The sequence below is a fragment of the Ptychodera flava genome, chromosome 14 (assembly GCF_041260155.1).
Source record: "Ptychodera flava strain L36383 chromosome 14, AS_Pfla_20210202, whole genome shotgun sequence".
In the NCBI taxonomy this organism is placed as follows: Eukaryota; Metazoa; Hemichordata; class Enteropneusta; family Ptychoderidae; genus Ptychodera; species Ptychodera flava.
The window spans coordinates 28072397-28091789 of record NC_091941.1 but is presented as its reverse complement, the minus strand read 5'-3'; the positions used below and the strand labels follow the sequence as shown (position 1 = coordinate 28091789).

General features: G+C 39.7%; 1 long non-coding RNA gene across 1 annotated transcript; it reads left to right on the top strand.

Moving 5' to 3' along the window:
* The first annotated feature begins 8458 nt into the window (after window positions 1–8458).
* Window positions 8459–17914, top strand: LOC139150019 (uncharacterized). The gene is made up of 3 exons (XR_011556180.1): window positions 8459–9136; window positions 14521–14637; window positions 15771–17914. It is a non-coding gene; the product is annotated as an uncharacterized lncRNA (long non-coding RNA).
* The last annotated feature ends 1479 nt before the right edge of the window (window positions 17915–19393 follow it).

The window sequence follows — 19393 nt, the reverse complement described above, 5'->3', positions numbered from 1 at the left end:
AATGACTCAGAGGCACATGTTTAAAAACTATATCGGAGAGGACGATATGAAACGGGGTCCCATATGGGTTATGAAAGTATTTCTATAGATTTTTGAGCATTGTAATTTTGTCCACTGAGTACAATGGGTACGCAATTATTTTACATCGACGATTGGCTGATTGGGTTAGCAAATTTTGTTTATCGCAAACGTACATCAAACAAGATCACTGATTTCATTCTTAATTAAAGGACAAAATCACAGCGGGACGCAAGTGTATATGTATACGGCAAGGGCGTAATACCTGGACTACAGACACGCGTGATAGTGATTTAGATTACAGTGACCCTCTCGTCTAGTGAAAAGTGTCAGGGAATCTATGCTTCTCTACACAAAGTAACTTGCAATATTCTCTAGTAGAGACATGAAACCAAAGATTTGTGTAAAGTTGTCAGAGTGATCAGCACCTGTTGGTTATGACAGTGCATCTCGGATCCCTTTTCCATGCATCCATCCGGGACGACACTGACGATAGAGTAACTTCAAGTGGATCAGTAAGTACATATCCACTAGCTATGAGGTATTACTTGAACATATAGTTCCCCTTTGGTCACACCCGAAGAAAATTTCTGGTGTGATCGTACGTGATCTTACAGAGACAGGCCAAAGGCAAGTATAACATTACATTACACTGTTGTACCCAAATATGAAGATATGTTGTTACATCACATTATAGCGGGTTCTTGTTCAGCCAAATTGACAGGCTATCACTTAAAAATGTTCTTGATTCTCCCGCCCCTCCTCCAGAGGTGTTTGAGACCGCAGCCTTACAACTCAACTTCCAATCTACTTGTGAAAAGTTCTGCCATTTCAGCTTAAGTACGGACAATGGGAAACTTATAGAAAACAAAGCATACCATTAACAATGCTGACAATGAATAAAGAGTAAAGTCTACCCCGTGCACCCATCTACTACCTCGTGAAAGCCAACTTTTTTGCAAAATTAGCGATAAAAGAGGGATGTTATTTTGTATGAAAATGCGGATACTGTTATATTTGATTGATTTTTACCGGAATCAAATTACTTTAAGGAAGACGCTGCCGGAAGCGTTGATAAATTTCAGTCGAAATGTATATTTTCGCAATGTATTTTAAATATGATTAGAACTACGAATTTGAGATAATTGGATGGTGAAGTAATGTCTGTTTAATCTGCAAATGTAAGCTCATCTGCTTTTCTTTTTAAGTCATTCACTCGTTTTTATGAGTAATTTGTAATATTGCAACATTCAGCTGTAGAGCACCTAACACTATTGCGAAAATTGAAAAATATGATCTGATCCAATCATCCCAAATTAGTTCCAATAGTGTTTATAGCAAAGTATATAGAAATCAAGGTGCAATATTAATAAAAAGACATTTCAACTCACCGGCAATTTGCAGAAAAGCTGTTCTTTCCTTGTCTTTTGATTGAAATAGAACCAGATTTGGCAGATATCAAAGGAAACTGTTTTCTTTTTGGGGTTTGAACTTATTAAAACCATGTAAGAATCAAACAGCGAACTCCGGAACACTATATATCAGATTTGATGTACGAAACAAGAATGGATAGATCGTATCACCTTTGTCATAGAAGTTACCAGATCATTTTGTTGTCATTATTTGACGGGTATATAAAGTCAAAGTTGGTAATGGTCTTGAATTCATACAAGATACAAGACCATAGTACAAGGAGTGCCTCTGAACAATGATGCAATGTGCTCGGCCAGGGCGTTGAAATTAACACTGTCCAGAAAGTGTCACGGTGACTCTGTACGGACCCTGTCGGCCCAACGGTTCTGTACTGGATCATTTAAGGAGGCAAAAATGGCTTCCATGTGAATACAGGTGCGCACAGTCAGGCTCACAAGCGATACTTTGTCATCTGAACAATTTCAAATATGCTATACAACTCATAGAACCTAGTCACACCGGCGTATTGCGTAGACAGTCATGAGAGACGTCGGCCACAAGGGAGCCTTCAATAATTACAGGGGGTGGGCCGCGGGAAAGGGGGAGGGTCACTTTTTTAGAAAACTGTCCGAGGGGGAGGGTCACTTTTTATAAACCTATCTTGGGGAGGGTCAATTTTAACGGAAGATAATTTTACGGCCAAACCTCTGAATGTCCATTTGATATTTCCCTAATAGGAAATTGCCGACAAAATACATTGATTCTTTCAAATACATACACATCATCGAAAAGCTTCACAAGCAAAGAACTTCGGATTCAGTGGTATCCTACATTATACACCTTGAACAGTTGAAACTGATGAAAGACAAGAGACAAAAACATATGGGACAGATGGCAAAGTGTAATTCAATTATCAAATGTCTATAAATGCACATATATTGTTAGTTTTGTGTTTTATACCGGCCAAATATTGACCATACTTCTCTCATAGACTACTATGGATAGAAATCAACATTTCGGTGAAATCCCAAAATCCAATTTTTTGCACACATATTCATTTGTAACCACTCTAGTCTAATCAAGTGCACTAATATCAATAATCAAGCACACATAAATACACAGATTTACCTATTTTTGTACTGGAAAAAAATTATTAATAGTTTCCTCATAGACTACCATAAGCTTATATAGTAAATTAACATTTTGAATGAAATTCAAAAATCAAATTCTTGTACACACATGCATGTTTTACTTCCAATTTCAAGCGAAGTACATTTATATATATATATTGTCAAACATATATAAATGTACAGATATAGCTTGTTGTGTGGGGGAAATTGTCAATAGTTTGCCTGATAGATTCCCATGTATTATGATTTGATATTTTTATGAAGCACTATATCAGCCATATGGTTGCCCAAAATATGGTGGCCCTCCCGCAAATGCATGACCCTTCAACAATGCTTGCGTGATAATTTGCGACCCGAGCTCCCCAAAACACAAGCCCTCCCCCTTATAATTTCTCTCCGTAACTTACGTAACAATTAAACTAATTATTATGTAAATTAGCTGACACTGTTTCAGTTATTCCTAGGGAGAATACTGCTGTGATTGGGGGAGGGTCAAGATTTAGAAAGCCGGACAAGGGGGAGGGTCACATTTTAGACACGAAAAATAGGGGAAGGGTCACATTTTACAGTACAGGTGCGCACGGAATTCCCCCGGGCCACTCCCTGTAATTACTGGAGGCTCCCTAAATTACACTTGCAGCCTGTAGCCAACTAATCGCTTGGCATGTCTTTGGTGTATACGGCATTTACTTGCTGAAGTATACTGCTTCAATTTCGCGCTCACCTCAACGTCGACGCGCCAGTCTTCTGAAGTTTATTTTTTCAATTTACTAGTTGTGATATTAATAAACCCAAAGACTCGGGGCAAATATAGGTTGCGACTGGCGAAAATACAAATTGTAGGCAAAAAAACCCCAATTATATGTATATACTAGATAAAAATTACGCGGTGTAAATTGCTGTTGTCTTTACACAAGTGTGACAGTCAAGTTTTAATGACGAAAGCCACTTCATATGCACCAATGGACCGAATGTAAATACTGCGATGTACGTTGCGGTAACGATACCAATCATTTTAGAGGCCGGTCAGACCTCAATCGATGCGGTCGTAAAATGACATTTCAAAATGCTGGTTCGTTCTTCTGAAAATGTGGTCGTGTGGATGGCCAATATAATGGCTCCCCATGGCAGTAATAAAACTGGTGATGACGACAATCTCAGTTCTCAGGCTAAAACGAGGTCTGCTGCGTATAGCTTTGTACGACTATACTCGTACGTATCAAGGCATTGCCGTGAACTATGGAAAATTGCGTTCATTCACAATAAACACGCTACCTATCTTGAAAACTTACGTTAATTTTTCTTTCTCATCGATATATAAATATCATAACTTTAGCTTTTTGGTAACAATTTTATGTAAAATTGCTTATTGTACACTAAAACTCTGTAGTTGCGATACAGAATCGAGAATGTTGAGTTTAAAGGCGCTCGGTGAGTCATGCGCGCCTCTGAGTATACAGTATCTAGGCCGAAACGGACAGGGTCGGAAAATAATGGGTACCGAATGGTGCAGAAATATGTTTCTTAGTGCAGCAGTTTTATCGTTATAATCACCATGTTTCAGGTGATAAATGCGTGTAAACCGATTGATATTGATAACAACTTCCTGTACTAATCAGTGTAATCAGTGTATATCTTTGACCGTAATTTACACACACATTTACATAAATGGTCATGCCAGTACGTCCCGCTCGTGGCAGTTATTAGCTTGCCTGTAACACACCTTTTCAAGAGTACTATTAATAATGCAGTTTTCGATCATGAGTAGATACATAGACTAAAAAGACATCGATCAGTACATGATTGTACCTGCCCGTGACAAAATGCGCGTTAGTGGCTATCTTGGTTATCCATATAGTCTTTGAAAGCCCGCTGGCTCAAGGCTGCACAGACGAATCAGAAATTTATTCCTGTCTATGACAACGAACAAAATCCGATCTCTCTAAAATAGTGTTAGACCCGCAGTTAACACTACGTGGGGCTACTCTGACGATGGAAGTTGCCAACTTGAAGGACACAACTGATGCAAAATTCTCCGTGTTTTTTGTGAAAATGTGTTCATTACATCACGGTTACTCTATAGGGGTATATAGCACGAGTAATCGTGATTGTATGAGAAATTTTAGCAAAGAGGCAACCACGCGATAACAACTCGGCTGAAGAAATTTAACCGTTTCACCACCAGATCATCGTCCCGCATTGTTTACAATGGGATCTAGGGAGATCTACATCCAGGGAAACAGAGTGAAAGGGTTTTCTAAAGCGTTAAGTGGCGCAGGACATACTCGACATTCCTGCAAACAGTTACAACCTGACCAAACCATTACTGTTTTTTTTTAAAAAAAACGTGGATATGTTGTTGTTTGTATTCATGTAACGATGCCCATCTCATATAGTTTTGCCACGGGCAGTAAATCTCTTTAGATATGCGAGATATGTCCTCTCTATTGCGCGACATGTTTGCTTGTAATAGGAAACCAACATCTGTCCGTGTTACCAGACTGTAAAATTGTGATTGTATTCTTTAATATCACAGACTGGACCATGATTCATGTGACTGAAGAAAATTTCAACGTCGGGGTATCTGTACATGTTTTGGGATAATTGCTTCAAAATAAAATGTTTTCAAGTGCTTAAGTATACTAAGTTATATTTCCTTGTAGTGTAACATGACCCCCTCACACCTCAACTTCATCATAGCGACCACAATTCCCAGTCCATTGGCCGATACATCATTTTTTATCATTCAAGAATCGTAGCTACTTGAAGTCTGGATAAAAAGGGCATAAGATTCACTTATTCGACAAATTGTACGACTACTCAGTTTGAGGGCGCTGTTGAAGCTGTCCTCGACAATAAATTCCTTTCGGTCGAATACCCTTGTGATTTTTATTAGTATTTACTTTGATTTACACACATTTCCGAAATAAGGAGACCTGTGAAGGACGATTTTTTGACAGGAATCATAAAACTGAATGTTTCAAAGAATTACTGTCGATGTAACAGCTAACAGAATTGTTCGTAGCTCTGGGGACTAGTGGAGCCATTGACTCTCTCTCCTCGGTGTAAGCTTATTGTAGGAATACATTCGCGTGACACGACTGACACAAGGAGTCTGTCTGTGTTCGATGACGTAAAAAGCTCCCATTTGGATTTTCGGTCGAACTGACCTGTTTCCCGGGCATCCATAGAAACGCGCGAAGTTGGCTAGAAATGAATGGTGGGTAGCTATACGGTATTAAAAGCTTTGACAGATGTTTGGTGAATTTTTGACATTTTTAAGATCGTTCAGAGCAGTTTACTTGGCGCGACTATCACAAGGCGGGGTCTGCACATGTGTCTATTTGCCGGGCTATTTCACTGTCACTATCGGTGGTTGTATAATCTGTGACATACAGAATTAACGTGAATGCCCAAACACAATTTCGGGAAAAATAGATCAAGACAAGAATAAGAACTTGTGTAGGCGTTGTGTGGAGGATGACATCACAAACCAACGGAAAAGGCGAGATTATTAGTAGGCGCCTAGATATGTATACATCGATTGTTATTGAACTTGATTCCCTTCATCTCTACAGTTCATTGGTTTAAGTTTTAAAGCTTTAAAACACTGTCTTGAGTGGGACCAATCTGTATTCAGGTTAATCGCCCCATCCCTTACAGAATCTTCAAATTTTCTGTGTTCTTTCTGTGTCCTGACTCTCCTTTAATTTTGAGGATATCAAATATCGATGTTTCCCCGCGCGGTGTTTAATATGAACAAACTGGTGACATATCAAAGTTTGCATTATCACCAATTGTGAGGTGGTGAGTAAAACTTTCCATGGCAAAATTAGGTGAATGATGACAGGCCTCGTCTACGCGTTTATTGAGCTTACACATGTTATGATGATGCACATGTGGGTTTTGATATTCCTCCTGACAATGTATGGGCATATTATTTATGCAGTGCCGTGAACGAAGATGATTTCAGGGTGACTGTAAACTTGGAGCACGCAATTTTCCGCACAAGTCCGTACAAAGGTACCCTCTGTCGCAGAAACCGAAGTAAACAAGTTCACCTAAATTAATAAGTAGAACGCGCCTCGGGGACAGATATTTGGACTCTCAAACTTTTAAAATTCTTTTCTGATATACTACTTGTGGGGTTCATTTTAAAGCTCTTGGTGTAAGAAAACTTTTTACTGTCTTAGTTTTTCGAAAATCGAAAATTTTATTTTTCTCCATAGAGTTAAAGGGACAAAGTCGGCCATTTTTCATGAATTTTGTTCGATACGAGATACTACTGATCTTGTTTGACATGTTGAAAGATACTGAATAAATGGGTGACCATGCATATATTCGATCCCGGTTTTAGACACGATATATGAAACCATCGCGAAAATGAATTAATGGTCATGACCATTTATTCATTTTCGCGCTGGTGTCATTTAATTTGTCTAAAACCGGGGTCGAAAATATGACTGGTCACCCACTCATTCAGTATCTTTCAACACGCCAAACAATATAAGTAGTATTTTGCATCAAACAAAATTCATGAAAAATGGCCGACTTTGTTCCTTTAACACAGGTATGGCGGCCATTTTGAATTTTAAATATCGGTAAATCTTGGGTTATTTGTTTCTCTAGTACCGAAATTTGCACGGTGACCCTTGAAAGAGAAAAGTTGAAAGATTCATTGAGAAAAGTTTGAGCAAAATTTCAAGTCTGTCACTTTCGAGGCGCATACTACCTTAGGGGTTAGGTGCAGTCTCTGAAGATGACACCTTTCTCAGTAGATCAAAAAGACGAAACTGCGACGGCGTCAACTTTGATATGCCCCCGGCATGTCGATGAGCTGTTAGTGGCAGATATTGTCCAGATACCGACGTACACGTATACCTTGGACGCTCATTGTCGACTCGCCTGAGAACCGTTCGGGAGGGGGCAGGGGGAGGCGATATGACGCGTTCGTCAGATTAAATTGTTCTCCCTCGAAGGATTAGAGTGGCGAGGGGATCGCTGTGGGGGAGGGAATTTCTTGTTTGACGAAAGTAACTGGTACCTGCGTATCTACAGAAATGTATACTGTCCTTACATGATAGGAACTACACGAAGCTGTGTTTAATGTGGTTCATATATTTGAACAGTCTTTCATCGGCTCGATAGCAACACGATATACTCTGTACATGAGTGTAAGTCTAAACTGTATATACAACACAATAAAACAGCGTTCCAAATCTACGGTTTTCTATAATAGAGAATTTACTTTGAGCTTTGGTCTATGTTCAAAAATAACATAACTCTTCAACACAAATGTTATTATTTCAGTCGTTCTGGACAAAATTTAGTGTCTGAACAAAACCTGTGACTGATTTAACCCACCTTGACCTTATGTGAAACGAAAGCTTGAGACCTTGTTCGGCACCAGACTCGACCCCCCCCTAGCTTCGTATCATGACCTGACCTTACCAAACAAGCTCCTATCTTCTGCCCACTTCGAATCCGATTTTGCAAATGAATTCCAGTTCGGAATAAAAATTCCACTGTCGAAACAATGAAATTGGACGTTACAGACATAAAGGGTTGAAAAACTGCATTCAGACATAAGTTTAAGAGCGGAACGGCAGAGTGTTGGGTATTTTGTCAGAAAGAACAGAAGTTAGTTCATAAAAATAAATCAAAGGTTATTTCTTTGAAAAAGGGTACATTTAGACATAGCTTTTGGAGCGGAACAGATTTTTTTCAGACAGAGCAGAAGTGACTGAAAATAAACCAAAGGTGACATCTGATTGAATTGTAAGAGCGGTTTCAGGAGGAAACACTGGGATGATAAAGTTTCAACTTCGTGATACCAAGTCGTTGCGTGGGTGATAACCACAGCACTACAAGCGCCTGTAGGTGATGACAGCTCACGATCATGTTTCACGGGATGTTCTCTCACGTCATCAATGACGTAACGTATGTATCGTTGCCATGCTAATGAGACGGATGCACTTCACGACATGTTTTCAGTACTTGGCGTGCCGTGTAAGAACAAAGGATAAGGTATTGACCCTGGCTCCACATTTGCGTGAGAAAACTTGGCTAATCAACAGCTGAACAAATCCTAACCCGAGCGCGTTTTATCCTCCAGCATATGTGACGTATAGAAACGCCATTCAGTAATCAAATATACGCTACCCTATACTCGCCGTTGGTAGGTTGATAGGACCAGGGCTGCAAAGATATCGTTTTATCTTATAATCCGCTTCCAAGGATTGGAAAGCAACATTGACCAATCGATTGCGGTCGGGTTCTTGCCTATCTGCAATTTGAAGCTACCCATATATACAACACGCACGTGAGATCAAGACGAAAACACTCGACGCTCCGGGGCAACGGCAATTTACAAGCCTTCGTTCTCAACTCCTCTTCACTGCCATGGACCTTACGTGAAAGAAAAACATCACAAACCGTCTGAACAGCACTGTCTCTGTCGCTGTTATCGTTTGCACGTCAAGTCGAAAGAATCTGAGCAAACACATCGTTTGCAAAGTTGTTCAGATCAACTGAAAAATTGGCGAGTTCCATACACAGAAGCGTGTTTCAGAATGGTAAGTGAGATTTTCTCAGTCTAATGATGGTACGCTATTGACGTATTCGAGTCAGGGGGCTTGTCAACCAGGCGAGGGCATTGGAAAAAATAACACGTTTAAGCTAACAATTGCAAATAATAGCAGGCGGCTGGGAAACATTTGCAGAAAAAACAAGCTTTTCGTTCCTGTTCGTCGTTTAAAAGGATGTTGACCAAAGCCTTCTGAGTTTAGTTGTTTTGCCATGCATGTTCGTCATTTAAAAGAATGTTGGTCGAGACATTCTGAATTTATTTTAACAGAAGCCCGATGTCCGGCAAGTGCATGGAGAAGATACAAACAGGACATTGTAAGTCGGTCTCATTCTCAGTAGGCTTTGTTCTGGCACACAGAACACCCAGCACAATCGACTCAGTGAGTTATGATCAGGTCGGTTATCGCAGAGACCGCAGCGATGTTCAATGGAATGCGTCGCACTGTTGTTAGACTTTCGCATTCATTCCATTGAAATCTCACCTTTTTTTACCGTGACCTCGTTGCGGCAAGCTCATCTCTCTAATATCTGTATACGTGAGTTCGCACACGCGCAATTCTTACCCGTATCGACCGAAGCAGCGTCTGGCCTCTGGAACACCAGCGAAGTTCTGTGGGATTGCAAAAAAAAACAAAAACAAACAAAAAAACGTCGATTCAATTTATCAAGGTGGTTTAGTGAGACGTGTGCTGGGCTGTTTTCACGGAGAAACCACACGATAGGCACTACTCCAAGAATTAGGGATCTCTGACAAAATCAGAGACTGAACGCGATTGACTTGACCCCATTTGACCTTTACAATTATTCAATAGAACGTCGCGTCGTTATTTTACACAATAAATAAAATAAAATGTTAACACAGTTTTCCTCTGTATGCAATGCAAAGGTTCCCTCCGCGAAGAGGACCGTGGCCAGCAATGCTAATGACAGTGGCAACGTCACTAAACGTCGATGTGGATAATACAACATCTTTGTCCTCTAGCTTTGGAGATCGTTACGGAAATCCACCCCCGCTAAATTCGGTCTATCGATTTACTTGACGACGGCAAACGGCGAGTACTCTGCACTTGTTACTGAAATAGATGTCGTACCATTTATCGACGGTGCACGCGTTATCAAAAATATTATTTTGCAACTCAAATCGAACAGTATCCAAGGATTGCGATCGCTAAAGCAAGGTTTATGAAGTCAATATATCTCAAAGTATAGGGGATTTGATGAATAAGACGCCGGGTAACACGCTGGAAAGAGATGATAAAACATCGGCAAGTAGTCGAAATAGCGGTAACTCTGAATTATTACGATCGTAGCTCTTTGGTATGTAGTAGATTCAATCGATTTCAATCATATCGCGGTATTCCCATTTTCCATCTATCTGCTCAATCCGTTATTCAATCGAAATGACTCCCAGGCAGATGTGAATCTGATTCAAAAGCGGTTTTTCAGCAAAGATATTGAAATGTAAGGCCTGCTCTATGCTTATCCCGAATTCTACGACTCTAAAGTAACCCTTTCTGCTCAAAGAAGAGGATTGGCAGAAAAGAATGGGAAGAAATCCTAGAATATTAAACTATTTATCGAATTACAACACAATAGTTCGCAGACAGGGTATATTTTGAAATATTTGAAAGGGCGTGAAGTTATTCAAATACTGGTTCGTTGTTTGTATTTTCTTATTATGTAACCACTGTCCTCTCAAAGCGTATTTTGGATTTTAAGGTTTGGATTAAAGGGCAGTAGCCGTAACATCTGCTGATTTGTTCAACCATTTTTGTTTTTTTATGTCAACTACAATTCTTGTTCTACTCTCCAAAGCACGTTGAAGTACCCAACATCAAGCATATTACTCAATCTGTACATTGTGTAGTCTGCATTGTTGTTATTGACAAGTGAATTCTGGTCCGGACTAGAATTCGACTGTAAACAATAACAATGCTTTTTACACATATAGATTATACAAAAGCTGGATAGTGAGTGTCTCAACGCACTTCGGGTGATGGAACAAGAACAAGTTGTTGTTGGCATACAAAGCCAAAATATCCAAGCACCAAAAATTACAGCTACTGGTCCTTTAATTTTTTTCGCCTTCTTGAAACCTCACTTTCTCACTGCCGATATCTTCTTATCTATGATTGTTTGTTCTCTTCTTTTGATATGGCCATTGTCGACCCCCCCCCCCTACACGTCAAATCTATAATGATTCGCTATTACTCTATCCTGTTAAAGTGTTCCGGACAACTTTGAGGCCTAGTTCACAAGCCGGTTTCAATGGTCGGAATAGAGGGGGGCTTTCATGCATTAAAGTTTAAAGATTTTCCAATCATCCCTCCGACTCACGACTCAAGCTTCAGCTACACATGTTTTGCTAAGTACCCTCAGAACAGAAAGGTCATTTAGTCTACCTCTGCGATTATGTTATAAGAGTAAAGGGATACACGCTGGTTATTAACTTGTGGTACTTAGCAATAGATTGGTTTCGTTAAGTCCAAAATAATGTGGCATCGATCAAAACCTGCAAAATTACTACGAATTAAGATTGGGACAAAATGATTAATTCATATTTGTCGTTTGAACAGGCCAGTCAGCCAGTATCAGTGTTTTCTGACTTTTCTTATTCAAACAGAGGAAAGCATTCAAACAGAGGAAAGCATTTTTCTTTTTTTCTCAGAAAACTTTATCGGCTGAGTGCCCAGCTATTGCATTAATTAAAACAAAGATAATTCACTTTTTGGGGGGTTTGTGGCACGTTCTAGAGGTCAATATATGATCGATGATGGAAAGTAATTTTGATATTAAACTATGATCGAATAAATAAGACAGCTTTCCTTATTACGTAAACGGGGCAACACTAATTCATCGCTGCCATTGCAAGTAAAATGTGTATCTTTCCAAGGCCCTATACTAAACTCTGTGTACGCTCAGCTGAAATTCAAACCACGATCATTGTGTTAGTTTGCAAATATTTCTCAATATTTCTTGGGAAAGGCACTGCCATCTTGATCCAGACTTGAAAAATTAAATGTATATGTGCGAATCCCAGCTTGTAGTTTCTGTTTTTTATTAGCTTTTGCTATACGTGTTAATTGAACCATTCGCATATTGTTTAGCTTATTTGCATTCTGTCACGTGTTCTTTTGACAACGAGAGTCCCATCACACTCTGTATCTCAGCACAAAATACCAGGTAATGCACAGTGTTACTGCCTTTCTGAAGTTATTGCTGCAGCAGTGCACAGATATTACAAACCGAAAACTAGGCATGCATAGACGTATTCATATTTCACACACATGAGACATATCCTCACGCGTCCCATAAGTCCCTAATATCATGTACATAGCGAATGGGGAAGTGATTATCTGTAATCATTGAAAATTCATCTTCAGTTACCATGAATATGTTGATATCGTGTTTCTAAGTGTGCGGAGAAACGCCACTGGACTTAAGCACATGATGCCATATTAAATATCTACATTATATATCAAATTGTGATTGGCGTTTTTATAATTTTATCAGTAATCTTAACTTAAAATATTGAGAACATGTTAAGTAAGGAAAGTTTAACCAATTATCGAGGGATCTAACCATGATGTCACTGACACTGGCGCGGTGTTTGAAAAGACAGACAGTGCCCTCAATTACCGTCTAATCGAGATTGACGTTGAAATGGAGAAAGTCTTGTAAAATACCACGACTCTTCTGGCTGCTCGCAAGATTATACAGCTGAATCAGTACGCCAGTAACAGTGTACTGGAAAACGTGACTCAGAGAACAGACCTTCAATCACCATTGCAGCATGAACAGGTCGGAAGTTCGTCGTTAAAATAAATTAATTCTCTTCATCCATCGGGAGATTTTGGTAAATCCCTTCCATCGTATTAATATAAACTTTACATATGGTGACCCTCTGCTAAGACACGGAGTATACGGTGTAATTACTTCGTGAAAGTGAATATGTCACGTCACGTCGTGTTCCTTAATGTTTCAATGAAAAGTTGGATCGAAGCCGCTTTGTGCACATGCACACACCTATGCAGGCGTTATAAAAGCATATACGTAAAAACATGTATGTATGCGTACATACATACATACATACATACATACATACATACATACATACATACATACATACATACATACCTACCTACCTACCTACCTACCTACCTACCTACCCACCCACCCACCCACCCACCCACCCACCCACCCACCCACCCACATACATACATACATACATACATACATACATACATACATACATACATACATACATACATACATACATACATACATACATACATACATACATTTTATATAAATACATTTTATATAAATACATTTTATATATATTTATCGATAATTATTGAAATTTACTTGTTGCGTTTGAAAACTTTTTGAGGTAGAATGCGCCTCGGGGACAGATATTCGGACTCTCAAACTTTTACAATTCTTTTCTTTTCTTCCACTTCTGGGGTTCATTTTAAAGCTCTTGGTGTAAGAAAACTTTAAAACGTCGAAAATTTTACTTTTCCTGACAGAGTTAACAGGGGGATGGCGGCAATTTTGAATGTCAAATATGGGTAAATTTTTGGTGATTTGTCTCTCTAGTACCAAGATTTGCAAGATGACCCCCGATTTTTAATCATGATTTTGAAAGAGAATGGTTGAAATATTCCTTGAGGAAAATTTGAGCGAAAGTTTAAGTCTCTCAGTTTCGAGGCGCATACGGTCGTCTCGTCTGCGTTTGCCCTTTATCCGACTGCAGAGTAAACACGGGAAACTTCTTGTACAATGGTTACATCGTTCTGTTGACCTGGCCCGCCGGTTACCGTACATGCCAATGTACAAAAGATGTACGCATGTTTTGCAGTATATGAAAGCTAACATTTCCATTCACACAGAATTGTCTACTCTCCAGGTCGTTATGTAGGAATGATGATTTTACGTTTCGAAAGGTCACCGTGCACAACTTGCGTACTTTTTTTCACGTGATTTGAGACATGCGCGTATGCATCAATCAATGCCTGTTGATATTAAATTCTTCGTGGATGAAGTCATCATTCGACCTGCGCCTCGAGGTACAAAATCATTTGCCCCTATTAGTTACGATAGACTGAAGTAACTCTTCAGTCGTCTTTATTTCGAGCCAGCTCATCCACCACATTACATATTTTTAAATATTGGCGACGAGAGGACGGTCGTCAAATAAACCTGCACAGGAGTGCCACCTATAGTATGTTTTCATGATTGACATGCAACGCTTATCCAAATGACGTCATTCGTGCGAGGGAACTTTTTATATTACAATTGAAATAACCCTTCACTCAGACATAAATAAGCTCAAGCAATTCCTTGTCTGTTTATACTTTTATGCCAGACTGCGGACCAGCCTCGTTATGGGAGACAGTATGACGAGTATGAGAAGATATGTCAGCGTGTGACGTCAGAGAGGGACATCAAGGACGCTGTTGAGGCTCTGCAGGATCGATTTCAAGTAAATTAAACGAACACTTCGTCTTTTACGTTCACTTTAAAGCTCTAAATAAGTATAACACACACTTTTGAATTCAGTTCCGAATTCCATATTGTTGGATACCGGCTATGATTTCGAGTGTATGGCAATCTGAAAGGAAAAATGGCCAGCTATGTTGCTTTTTTCTCGTGTGCCTACATAATCTATCGTAGTTTCATTATTGAATAAGAGACTGTTTTGATACATCTTTCGTAAAGCATAAGTAAATTTAAATGACACTAAATATATTTTATGGATACTACATAAAATTAAGGTGTATCGCTGTGTGGGTCTTAAAGTCCAGCCGCGCGGTAAAATAAAAGTTGAATTAAAGAGTTGTTGATGACAAATCGAAGGAACCCACCCGGCAACTGGATTACATGGATTTTAACAACATACAGTGCATTTCACCTAGGCACCGCAACTCAGCGTATGAGACGGACACAATCCACGTACAAAACACACGATTAGCTTGGGTATCACAACACATTTGAAAGTCACCGACTCAATGATTATTTACAGTAAACCAGCATGGGGCAGCCACTCTGTCTAGACTGAGAGATACACTTGATCTACAATGTGTGGCTTTTTAGTTAGTTTCTGTTGAGAATACCTTCACCTCTTGAACTCTTAGCTGAAATTGTAAAGGAAACAGTTACATTGTAGATCAAGTCTAGTCTACTGTTTATCTCCCAGTCCAGACAGCGGCTGCCCGATGCTGGTTTACTGTAATTAATCGACGAGTCGGTGGCTTTGAACTGTGTCCGTGATACCCAAGCTAACCGTATGTTTTGTACGTGGATTGTGTTCGTCTCATACGCTGAGTTTGCGGTACCTAGGTGAAACGCACTGTATGTTTATTCGCTCGAACTTCCTCTTCGACTGGTTAATCTATCATTAATGTCAGGAAAATGAACTCTAAAGACGTTAGTAGACTGTTAAATATCCACTTTCGTTTCCATTTTGATACTGATGAGTGGAACCGTACACATTGTAAAACATTGATGATGTGGACGTTGGTGGCGCTCGTCATTTCCTAAACTTGGTAGTTTGGACTCTGTCAGTTCGTACGTGTTCACATCCACAGCTTTACACTCATTTGTTTTTGATTACAGAGGTTACAGTTCATGTTTGAAGACTGTGAAGAAGCCCAGCGGAAGAGAATTGAAAGACGCCGACAAAGAAAGCAAGAAGAAAGAGTAGTGCGTTACATAAACTTGTTCACCGCTGTATCGCTCCTTGTCTTGATCGCTTCGTTCGTATTTCGACTCGTGCGTGTTGCTGTCATCAGGAGCTATAACTATTACTATGGCAACCATACACATGATATGTTGAGCGAGGCTTACGATGACGTCGCTCCAACGGATTCGTTTGTCCTTTAAAAGCTTGCCTCGGGGATGTCTGCATTGTGAAACGTTGAAGTTCTACCGCAGAAAACACGATTGGAACTAATTTGGGAAAATTGGATGAGAGTAATTATTAGGAAAATGTAACGAAATCGAAATTTTTACAGCTGAAATTTTACAAAATGATAGAATAGTGTAAAATTTGAAATATTGTTCTCATCGAACAAAACAACGAAAACACAACGATTATTGCATACCTCTTTCATCGGATTCATTTTCATAAAAAAAGTTCATTTTTGTGTAAATGTACTAAAGAAATGAGACAAAATGCTTAAAATTTCTCTACTTAACGACTTTTGAGTCAAGGCACTTTTGAAATGCCCCTGACTTTTTCGTGAATTTAAGGCTTCATAAACATTAAATTGAGTCAGGGCACATTTTAAATGACCCTGACTGACTTAACTGTAAATCAATCAAAAAGCTTCATTTTGGTCGAGGAAAAGTGACAAACTGAGATTATTACTAGTGTTTCAGTAATGAAGAAACTACAGACAAACTCTCATATTTTTATTAAAATATGAATATTGTTCAAATGTTTTGAACAATATTGCATTAGATACTATCATGCACTGATTCTTTTTCATAACATTTTAACAGCATCGTAAATTTTGAATAAAATTTTAAAGATTGTAAGCAAATATGGTGTAATATTAGACAAATTTCTAAAATTCTTGAGAAATGTTGCCAATCCAATTATCCCAAATTAGTTCCAATCGTGTTAGAAGTAGTTCCTTGGAAAGCTCTCTTTTGCCGGTGCATTTATTCCATTTAGATATGAAGAACTTAGTCTCTACAAGCAGCGTTTTCTGCTCGCTGTCTCCAAGACTATTACGTTTCGAAGCAACTTCTTTCGATAGTTAGGGCACTTTGATGACAGAACTTGATACTTCAACTGTCTCTTTACGTCATCAAGAGTGGCCCATGACGTTACTGACCATAAAAAATGACGCGCTATTACATGTCTTGTGGTCAACTCAGACGTGGCTGTCGGATGCAATTCCTGTGCTGTCAGACCCGGGATACAACCTTTTTCCTAGCTACACGATGTACATAGCGTAGGAAATGAGAGACCTGGGTTACAACAAATCAATGCAAATAAGCTCTAAGCCTTACTTAATTTTGCGATTTACTCGGTATTTTATCACTTACTTAATTAGCCGAGATGAACACCGGCCTGCGTGCTCCTTGTTTCAATAATCAACGTATTTCCTTGCGTTATCTTTCTCCGATGGTCTCTACTGTACGATATAGTAACTGCCCAGGAATGTTTAGGGGCAACGTTTTATTAGAATTACCGACCTGGAGTATGTTATTGGTACCTTAAAACAAAGACTGGTGTGTAATGATATTTTCAGAAACTGCACATTAAATAAAGGCAGTGGTGAAACAGTATGAGTCGGCTCCGTCCAAATCTGATCAAACTCGCATGTAGGGATTGGTTCGTTTTCTTTCTCGTTCTGTGTCCCCATATTTTCTTAGGTTGGTCCTTTCAGGACGGCAAACACGAAGCCGTACAATCTATGAAAACTGAACACATCTCTACACCTGGCTGATGCTAGCTGTGCATATGTGTCTCCTGTCATCTTGAATGTCAAACACTGTCAACCATACTATACTCGTGTCTTTATCCGTAGGATGTAGTGAATTTTATCACGGAGCATAATTCAACAGTCTGGTGTAACATGGGGGTGTAACCTTAAAACAATGGAGGGATCGTCTTTGGGTACACTTAAAACATAAAGGCGAGGTTGGCATTTTCATCTTCGTAGGAATGGGAAGCAAGGGTTTTACCTTCGGTGACCCTTGGCGTCGCATAAACTGTTGGCTTGAATTAAAAGACAGATTCTTTGAAATTTAAAGTGACGATGTTTTTTATACAGGTGATGCACGAAGGCATGAAGGTATTTACGTTGGAATCCTGCGTCACGACCAGTCTTCGTAACACGATTGGAACTAATTTGGGATAATTGGATTTTCATATTTTGCGAATTTCTCAACAGTGTTACGTGCCGTATAGCTGAAAGTTGCAATATTGCAAATTGCTCATAAATACAAGTGTGTAATATAAAAAGAAAAGCAGATGAGATAACATTTGTAGATTAAATCGACATTACTTCACCATCCAATTATCCCAAATCAGTTCCAATCGTGTTTGAACGACGATTTGAACGACGTTCAAATCTTCAGTGACTTCCCAAGTTCCTACCAAAAGTTAGGCTAACAGGCAAAGTAAGAAATACAGCGAGCCTGCCAACGCTCATCTGTACAACAAATAAGTGTAATTGCAAAGCTAAACCAGTGACACAGAGTGCACTTTGGTTAACTGCAAAGGACGGACTCAATGACTGAGTTGAATCACTCTTGATTTAGGGAGCGTTCAGTTTTTACGGCCTTGGGGGCGGCAAAATCTTGTCGCCGGTGTTCACAAAAATATAGACCCCCCCTTTGTCAGATGAAAAAATTTGATGACCCCCCCCCCCCCCCGGCTGAAAAATAACCAAAACCCATATGTCAAATTTACCCGCATGGTTTGGATTTGAACTCCGGTACGCGGCACACTTTATTCGTGTAGCAGAGATGCCAGTGCACAAACTTCTCAGCCACATCAATTGAAACGTCTGTTAATTAGGACGACTGCTAGGCAATTTTTAACTTCATTTCCATAGACGACTTATGTCCATGGACATTGTATAAAGTAAACTTTATTGGAGTGGTTCCCCAAAGGTAGCCCTCCGGTTAAGAGGGTCATAGGCCATTACGTAAGTCAACTTTATTCTAGTGGGCCACCAAAGGTGGCCCGTCGGTATAGAGGGTCGATCATGGCTATTGCATAAAGTAAACTTTACTGGACAGGGCTGCTGAAGGCGTGCGGCCATTAAGATTGCCATGGGGTATTACATAAAGTCAATTTATTGTAGTGCACTACAATAAAGAGGGTCGATCATGGCCATCGCATGAAGTAAACCTAATTGGTGTGGGCCGCCAAAGGCGTCTGCCCGTTAAGAGGGTCATGGGTAATACATAATGTATATTTATTGTAGTGGGCCGCCAAAGGCGGCCCGCCGGTAAAGAGGGTCAGGGCCGGTAAAGAGGGTCGATCATGGCCATGTTTTTGATAATGTGGTTACCCCCCCTTCCTACCAGTGAAAAAGCGATGACCCCCACCCCTTCACGGATTCCAAAATTACGATACCCCCCCTGGATTTTGCCGGCCCCCCGGCCGTAAAAACTGAACGGTCCCTTAGCCGAACGGTTTTGACTGTGATGTCTTCAGGTGAGCTGGGTGCATTACGTTGTGAATTTGAATCCCATCTAGAATTCACTGAAAATTC